At 38.0% G+C, this 9,476-nt stretch overlaps 1 pseudogene; it reads left to right on the top strand.

The window, feature by feature from the left end:
* The first annotated feature begins 584 nt into the window (after positions 1-584).
* Positions 585-9,476, top strand: part of LOC131276665 (kelch repeat and BTB domain-containing protein 4-like) — a 169,506-nt pseudogene continuing 160,614 nt past the window's right edge.

Below are 9,476 nucleotides of genomic sequence, written 5' to 3'. Positions count from 1 at the left end.
GTTAAGTTGACTTGATTGACAAGTTATAACAGAAATCTTCAATATTGAATCCAAAGAAAGATAGTCTCTCTAACTAGGCATAACCATGGATATTTTCCTCATTTCCTCATTTTATAGAGAAACCAACCTGAGAGTCAGAGAGGTAGAGTGATTTGCCTAAAGTCACACAGCTTTAAGTAACAGAGCCAAGATTAAAATCAGAGCCTTCGGTCTCTCTGTTCAGTGCCCTTTTCCTTCCTCCCAGGTGGTGTCCTTAGACACTACGTCTAAGGAGGCATCTCTCCTTTCCACAGGGCACAGACAACCTTGCCTACCAGGAAGATATCCAGGGGTGCCCTTCCACCCAGATAAAGACAGAGTCGGTGGAATTCCAGAACATCAGGACGCCAAGGACAAACCACAGACATGTGTCCAAAGCCTTAGTAGAAACACCAACCTGAACCGCTGGGAGGCGGCATGTTTAATTTTACCTTCAACATCCTTTTCCGCAGCACTTTCGTCATAAGAACCCCCAGAAAGGCACCCGGAGCTGCCTCGATCTGAAACTTCTGCAGCAAATGGAGATGCTTGCGAGTCCATCCCGGATGCCGAGGACAGAGAGAGGCCTCGCCGCGGCTGCCGCAGGGGCTTTGCGGAGGCCTGGCGCGGCCAGGCGCGGCGCCGCAGCTGCCTCCTGCCGTGTCGTGTGCCGAGGCCTAGGGGGAGCTCTCGGCGTGCCCGGCAGTGTCCCAGCTCCGAGGAAAACCAGCGAAAGCACGAACAAAATTGTTTGCTCGTCTGTTTGTCCTCATTGTAATTTATGTCAACATTTTAGGGGAAAGGAGAAAGACAATTCCAAATGGGGCTTGGGGAAACCGCCCTGCTTACTGAGGCAGAGAAATATTTTTTAAATATATAATTGGGTTATTTCCTCCTTACGTCCCTGTAAAGTCAACCATTTTTTAAAATCTGCCCTTAAAGTCAAGAGTATGTTCCGTCCCTTTCTATGGCACATGGTAAGCTTTAATGATAAGAGAGTAACATGGTCCTCTGATTAAAATGGCCGGTTGAAATGACCCGCTTTTATTTCTGCTACGACTTGCCCTGTAACATAATGCCAGCTTTAAATCCATCAAAGTGCAGTAGTATGAGATTGCAAAGGTTCAGACATGGAAATCCAGTAAATTTTATCTGCTATTCAGCCAAGGGATGCTTCCAGGTAAAGCGCAGCCCTGCCGTGTTTCGATGATTAATTCCTCAATTCCTTCCTAATCATTCGTCAGGGGCAGAGACACGCATCTACCTCCTTCTCCAATTCATTTCCAAAATGTTTTCCTGAGGTACGGGCAGGGGAGGCAGGCGCTTGCAGAGGCTTACAGTGAAGAACTTTGCCGTGTTTAAAATAGCCACTGTCATGTCTTAAGAAGGAAAGAGTCGTGGTTTAAAAACAAGGCAAGAAGAAATCCAAACAACTGAAATCAACTGAGATTATTAAGTGATTTGGAAATACCTTGGCCATAAAAAAATTTAAAGCAATTGTCTAGATATGAAGCCAGACTGAAAAGTGATTGTTACTTGCTAATAATAAAATGAACATGTGTGTATGTATGTGCACCCAAATATAGATACATATAGCTTTACACATCCAGAGAGGTCTTTTTTCTGTGTGTGTGTGTGTATGTGACCAATTCTGGGGAAGATTATCTAGCACACAAAGCAAACGGCCCTGCCCCCATTGTGAAGGAAGCATTTCCCCCGAGATTAGGGAAGAAGGAATTGCTTCTGGTCAGCAGAGGCCGGGAGAACAATGGAGACCCCAGCTAAAGGCACCGCAGCAGCAGCCTGCTAGGATGGGTGGGGGACTGACCACATGGCCACTGCAAACTAGATGGCATTGTCAGTGTCACCAGAAGTGACTAAAAAGGACCCAAATTAGCAATTGTTATGATTAGCAGGTGGTTTAAGAGATATGAGGTTCGGAAGTCACTTAGGCTGAGGGGGAGGAGGGAACCACAAGTTCATTTCATGTATTCCTAGAACTCAAAGTAGAGAGGCTTATGTATGTTTTCTATTTGAATATCAAAAGAATTGCAGATACATTTAAGGAAAAATACTGAGGATATCTATCTAAGATGCAAAGCTGTCTCCAAGAGAAGAAAATGAAAATGTCCAGGTATTTAGAATAATTTAAAGTAATACATCATTGTAGGTGAATTTTGGGAAAAGTAGAAATTAAAATACTGTTAAAATGCAGTAGGCGGAAACATTTGATACCTCTAGACTTTTTTAAAAAGCCAGTTTACCTCAATTCATTCTATATAATGCCCACCTAAAAGATGTTTTAGAAGTTTAAAAATTACCATTTTTTAACTTAGCAGTTATTTACTTAGCTTCTCATAGAGTTTCTCAAAAACTGATGATTTCTTACAAAGATACAACTTGGTGTTTCATGTTTTGCCTCTTTACTACATGAATCTCAGTAACACGCATCACAAGAATAAGGAAGGCTGATTTTTAAAATTCTTTCTTTTTAAAAATCTTTGATAATGAAACTTCAGTGGTGAGTGACATCCCCAGAAGAGTGTCTCTAGAAGTCTGAAGAGCAGAATTGTTAGGAAGGGATGACCTGTCCCTCTTTCTTCCTGTCACTTCCTTCAGCTATATTTCCTATATTGGTTCCATTTTCAGGTAAGTTTTTAACCAAATAGGCAGAATTTCTTTTTTGTAGTTGCCCATAGCCATAAGGCATGTGTAACAGAGAATGAAAACTGGATCAGGAACACAAACTCATTTTCTATAGGTCATTTTTCTATAGATCTCCAACTCAAAGATGGCACTCCCTTAGTGGATTTGGACAAAGAGCCCCACTGCATCAAAACTCATTCCAATATATGCCTGGGGAACAACTGGAGGACTGACTCATGAATGGCTGCTTAAGTGTGGAAGTCCACATAACTTCATGAAAGAAAATTCCAGCTAGGGAGCCCAGGACTTAATTAGAGTCAGCTTAGACTTGGGTTAGACTCAGGTTGTGAGGATTTTACTGCATTAAATATGGGTGCCTAAGAATTAGGCACTCCTGAGAGCCTCCATGTTGCTCAAATGTGGCCACTCTCCAAGCCAAACTCAGCATGTAAATGCATTACCTTCCCCCCAGTGTGGGACATGACTCCTGGGGATGAGCCTTCCTAGCATCATCAGCTGGTGATGTAACTGGAAAAAGACCTTGAATAAAAGGGAGAAATGGTAAAGACAAATTAATTTACATGGCTAAGAGACTTAAAAATGAGTTGGGAGGTCATCAGGGTCACACTTACAGGCATCTCACCAGGAACCCAGAAACAGCCAAAATAGATACAACCCCAGGTACTTGTGCTCCTGAGGGCTATGGAGACACACAGGTTCTATACTCATGACAGATGGCTCTGCAGCTCATTGCCTTGCAAGTGACTCCTAATTTAGAATTTGTGCTCCTGATTGTGATGGAATTAGACTCAGATGTGACCTCTACACATGCTTCTTCTGTCACTTTTACTGAATTTGTGGTTGGTGCTAGGATTGGTGTATGCTCAGGAGACTTGAATCTCTGGACTGTCCATGTGCCAGCTAGGTCTGAGCCTCAGGAGAGTTGTAACACCTCCTTGCCGGTTGGTTCAACTTACCCAGGTTAGCTGACAGGGAGGTGAGAATGGCCAACCACCACACCAGGGAACTGAGAGTCTCTACAACTGCAAGCTGGAGAATCACATCCACCAGCCATGTAGGATCTAAGCCCCTTCTTGATTTAGAGGTGGAATGGATATCACCATCCCAGGGTCCACAAGACGGAGGAATATAATATGGATTGGAGTGGACTTGCCGGTATTCTACTATAGAACTGTTGTGACTCCAACAATGGAAGAAATTGATTGTATCATTGATATGGAGACGGTGGCCATGGGAATTGCTGAGGGCAAGGAGAGAGAGGAAGAAGTATGATATGGGGCATTTTCGGGACTTGAAGTTGTCTTAAATGATATTGCAGGAACACATGCCAGGACACTGTATATCCTGCCATAATCCACTGGATGGACTGGGGGAGAATGTGAACTGCAATGTAAACTATGGTCCATGTGGTGTGGCAGTGCTCCAGGATGCATTCACCAAATGCAAAGATTGTGCCTCAAGGGACAATTGCCGGACATTGTATGTCCTCCCATGGCCCACTGGATGGAAAGTGGGAGAGTGTGGGCTATGGTGTGGACCACAGGCCATGGGGTGCAGCGATGCCCAGAGATGTCTCACCAGATGCAATGGATGTGTCATGATGATGGAGGAGAGTGTTACTGTGGGGGGAATGGTGGGGTGCGGGCGATGGGGGTGAACGGGGACCTCATATTTTTTTTAATGTAATTTTTTTTTTAAAAAATGAATAAATTGAGTAGAATTTGGAAAAAAATAAAATAAAATAAAACAATAATGTTTACTATACTTTAAAAAAATAAATAAATAAAGATTCATACCAAAAATAAATAAAAAATACAAATCCTTATATTAATTTCATATGTCCAAAGCACAGTACAAGAGAGTCCATTTTACATTTCATATAATTTTAACATTTACATACAAACAAACATATTAACAATTGTGACATTGTTGGAACATGGGTTGAATAATTTACTCAGACATGCTGGCTTTGACACCCACATCTTTATGGCAAAAATAATTATGATTTTTTAAAAACTTTCAATAAGAACTTTTGTAAAAGGGTAGGAAATATAAAGAATGGAAAGATATAGTTAACTAAATGTATCTTTCTTATATTCTTGATCTGACACTACGAAGAATATGGCATTATCCAGTAAAATTTTATCAGTGTAATCTGTTCTGCCTGGTCTGAAATGTAGAAAATTTCTGAATAATTCTCAAATGTATTTTTTATGTGCATTATAAATAAATGTGGCTTTATTCTTCTTTCTACATCTTTTAAAAATAAAATACACTCTACTGCTTTTTTAAAGTAATTCAATTTTATCCCTAATATATTTTTAAGCACATCAATACATGAAGATTTTTCTTTTTCCAAAGTTGGATTCTTTTATTTATTTTTAATATAATAAAATTTATTTTAAAGAGGTTTTAGATTACAGAAAAGTTATATTGAAAGTATAAGGGATTCTCATATACTCCATCACCTACCCTTCCCACATATTTCCCTATTAATAACATATTACAATTATGTGGTATATTTGCTGCAACTAATGAATAAATATTGAAGTGTTGCTACTAGCAAAGGTCTATAGTTTACATTGTGGTTTATACTTAATTCCAATGCTCTATGTTCCATATATTACTTCTTCTCTCTCCCCTCAGAAACTCTGGTAACCACTATCTTTATATCAGTGTTACATGTTCTTCCACTACTACAACATTAATAAATTTACTTTGTCCATGGGGAAAAAAAAGATTGTGCCTCACTGATGAAAGGGAATGTTGATGTGGGAGGAGCAGTAGTGGGGTGGGGGGTGGGGTATATGAGAACCTCTTATGTTTTTTAGTGTAATGTTTTATGTGATCTATTTATCTTTAAAAAATAATTTTTTAAAAAATGTCAGTGAGATTCCAAGCTAGGTAAAGAGTGGAGAATGAAGCAATTACCTGCCAAAACTCAGTAAATGGAAAAAATCATACCTTTAAGTGTATTTGTTACTAAGGTATATTCATCTTAGTAGTGAATACATTAGCAAAATCGTCATGGCCTTCTTTCATTTTGTTGAAAGAAAACTTGACCAGGTAAACCTATCTTTGGACCCAGGTGGTTCAGATATACACCTTACCAAGTAAAATCCCAGTAACCCAATGTCTGTGATTTGGAACTCTTTCTTAGGTATCTGAGGAAAAGATTCCTAATTTGAATGTACCATAATTGTAATTACGTAATTGTAATTTAGTGCCAAAGACTAAAATTACTCAGTATAAGTAAATTTACAAATATATGAGGGAGAAATCATTTTCACAAACCACGGTGGAAAATCGGCCTTATTCACTCCACACCACCGAAGGATCCAGCACAGTTCCGACTAATCTGAGAAGATCTTGCAGGCAATCTAAATCATTTACATAAAACACACACAGCACCTTGCCTTTTCCACGTGGACTGCCCAAGTTAGAGGATGTCTTCATTATCCTCTTGGCTTTGCCTTCCGTCTCAGCTTGGGAAAAGTTGGGAGCTGAATGCCTGACGGCTCTGCTTCCCAGCCAGAATCATCTTATCAGGAATGGAGGGAGGCCTGCAATAATGACCTGGACAGTCCAGCTCCTGGTGCTGCCAGCCCAAAAAGGGTTTTGTGCCCTGGATTAGGAGAGAAATTATAGACACATGGCCCTGACTTCAATGTTGAGCTTGATGTGATCTCTGATTTTCATCCCCATTCTCTGTGGTATTGATTCCCATCCAAATGGTCAAACCTGAACAAGCCTTTTAAAACATGAAATAATAGGCTGCTTGTATCCCACAGGAAACTAGACCATTCAGCCACAATTGGAACCATTTTCCAGCAAAGTTGATGCATTTGTACCTCACCTGACTGAACAGAAATTAACCTCCATTCACGACGCTGACCCCACAAAACCCACTCAACCCGCTGCACTTGAACATACTTATTTTGATGTTATTCACATATTGTTGTTATGCACTTATGTATTTAAGCTGTTAGAGTCAGACAAATAAAGTCTCCAGTTATTTGTTCTTTCATTAGTACTGTGTTGGTGAGAATGAATGTAACACAGGTTTCACATATTAGGAGTCTCATTACTGAAATAAAGAGGAACATCTTGGATTAGATTATCCAGACTAGCAAGGTACATGAGAAACATTCTAGTAGGGAAAACCCAAATATCTTTCTCTTTGTTGTTGGTTTTGTTTTTTAAATGCACAGATGTTGGAATCAGATGAAAATCTGAGTGCTGCTTTCTCAAGATGCTCCTAGAGATGTTGGCACAATATTGTTACAGATTCAAAACCCAATCTATGTTCCAGAATTCTCAGTCCATTTTATTTTTAGCATCAAAGAGCCCTAAATACAAGTATGATTAAATGAGTGATGAACTTTCTAGATTATTTATTACTGTAATATTTTATAAGCACATATTACTTTCATAATTATAGTTTTTAAATAAAATTAGTATGTAGTCCAAAAATTAAACAAAACAATACATTCAAAAGAGTGATATTGCTATTATTTTGCCAGTCACCCAAGTCCAACACCAAGAGATGTTTGCATAATTATACTAGCTTGGTTTCAACACTACATTTGATATCTGCCAAAGGAACCACAAAGTACTGTGGGCAGAGAAGGCAGAAACTAAATATCTAAGGAAAGAATATGGCACTTACTTTATTGGACACATATGAAAGGAGAAAGCTGATGTTCATGGCTAGAAAACACAATTAAAATAAATCTCTAACTTCCCATTGCTGATTGTGTTTTACAAACTAAGGACTTCTACTTTTGTTAAAACTGTAAATCTAAGGAAGCTTTGTTATCTTTGAGTTCCCAATTTAAATTTCCAAAAATTCATAAGTTTCAATAAAATTTATTTTAACTATGACAAAAACTCTTACTTCAACATGTAGACTTGAGAATAACTCTGGAAGCAATGAAACAATTCATTAACTTGCTAGTCTTTTCTGCTGTTAATGTTAGTTGGTATTTAATCTTCATATGTACATACAATATACACATAATATAGCTATATAATGTTAATATTTTTAAGAGTAGCTTTTGTTTACTTAAGCAAAACCTTATGACTGCTGATTTTTACATATGAAATTACTGAAGTGCCTTATAATTCTATTTCCTATGAAATGAATAGCAAAATATTTTTTTTTAATTTTGGAAAAGAAAAAAACTTTTAAATTTATTAACAGATATAAAACCAAAAAAGACTATTTTAATCCATACTTTGAGCAAATATTAAAGCCCATGTATAAGGTAATTTGCTAAATACTGAGGGTCAGTGGGACCCACAACTGAATTAAATATGGCCCCTGCCTTCAAGGAACTCAGACGCTAATGAAAAATAGCTATGGGAAGGGAACATAAAGAAACAAACATATATTGAGTGCATGTTATTTGTTGAACACTGGACTATTAACTTTACTTAGACTATTTTAGTAGATGTTATTATGGCCATTTTTCAATAAAAGGAAAGTTAGTTTCAGCAAGGTTAAAAAAATTTTCCAGATCACTTAGTTAATAAGTTGTAGAATCAGAATTCAAATTCTGGTGTTTCTGATTCTAAAGCCCATGCACTCATTTCACTAATCAAAGCTATCTCCAAGGAAGAGGTGAACAACAATTCTGAAGATCAAAATGCAGGAAGGTTTCACAAAGCAAGTGGCATTTCAGCCCAGAGCATTTTACCAATCATTTACAGATAGTGCAAGGCAATGCTTATTTCTTGGAATACTTTATATTTACAATGTGTCTATGAGCCCATATAAAATAATTGGCCTCTTGATTTTTCTTGCTAAAGGAAGGAATCTGTGATAAGGATAATCCAAAAAAGGCATAATCCACTGGTCTTTTATGTTTACATTTTTGACAACAATCCCAATAGTATATCCCTACTAATCACATTGACAAAGGTTATCAAAATGAGTTTGCATTCAGCAGCACAGAAAACTGATCATGGAAATTGGCCTAAAGCTATCGAGTCTCCTAATGACAGCAGCTTTAATTTAAAATATGTTGTGGGTAATAGACCAAGTGGATAATCCACTTGTGGATAATTGAGAGTATATCTGTGCCCACATTTTAAGATCTAGATATTTCATAGAGGTCCTATAACATAGCACGTCATAAAATAGCCTTTTCCCAATGCACTAGTATCCATTAAAATCAATAAGGTTTTGCAAGCCATGCATATGATAGATAGTATGAAATGTAATTAGTATTGGAAAATTGCTATAAAATCTCAAGCTCTTTGTACTTAAATGACCAAGATGTTTTCCACTGGGACTCCTTTTTTAGAGTAACCTAGTGAATATAGTCTGAAGGATTAAATAATAGGTGTCTTGCTGGTTTCCAAGCAAATGAAGCATGTTGTTTCTGTGCACAGAAATACAAATATTTATTGCTGCAACAAAATGCTACTCTTGATGACACTTTCTGAAATGAGGTAAAAAGCAGGATTTAACAGCCCTCAGACTCAAATTTTTGTGTTCTGTATCTGACCTGCTGGGAATAAATTATCTGAAGCGTGCATCCCGTAGGCTAAGGGTTTATAATGGAAACACTCCCAAAAAGCCTTAAATATAAAGTAATGTATGAAACACCATAATTATAGTTCACTGTTGCAAATAGGGATATTCACAATGAGGTACACAAGCATAAAAACACCGGGTCAAAAAGAAGCAAGGAGATCCCTGAGGGAAGGCGGACAGAAAGAGAGAGATTATACACTTTTTCTTTTCTTTTTAACCTTATCTGTGCATTCCTGGGTCACACAAGCAT

This window comes from Dasypus novemcinctus, chromosome 3 (assembly GCF_030445035.2).
Source record: "Dasypus novemcinctus isolate mDasNov1 chromosome 3, mDasNov1.1.hap2, whole genome shotgun sequence".
Taxonomy (NCBI): Eukaryota; Metazoa; Chordata; class Mammalia; order Cingulata; family Dasypodidae; genus Dasypus; species Dasypus novemcinctus.
This window is presented reverse-complemented; position numbering and strand designations above follow the sequence as displayed.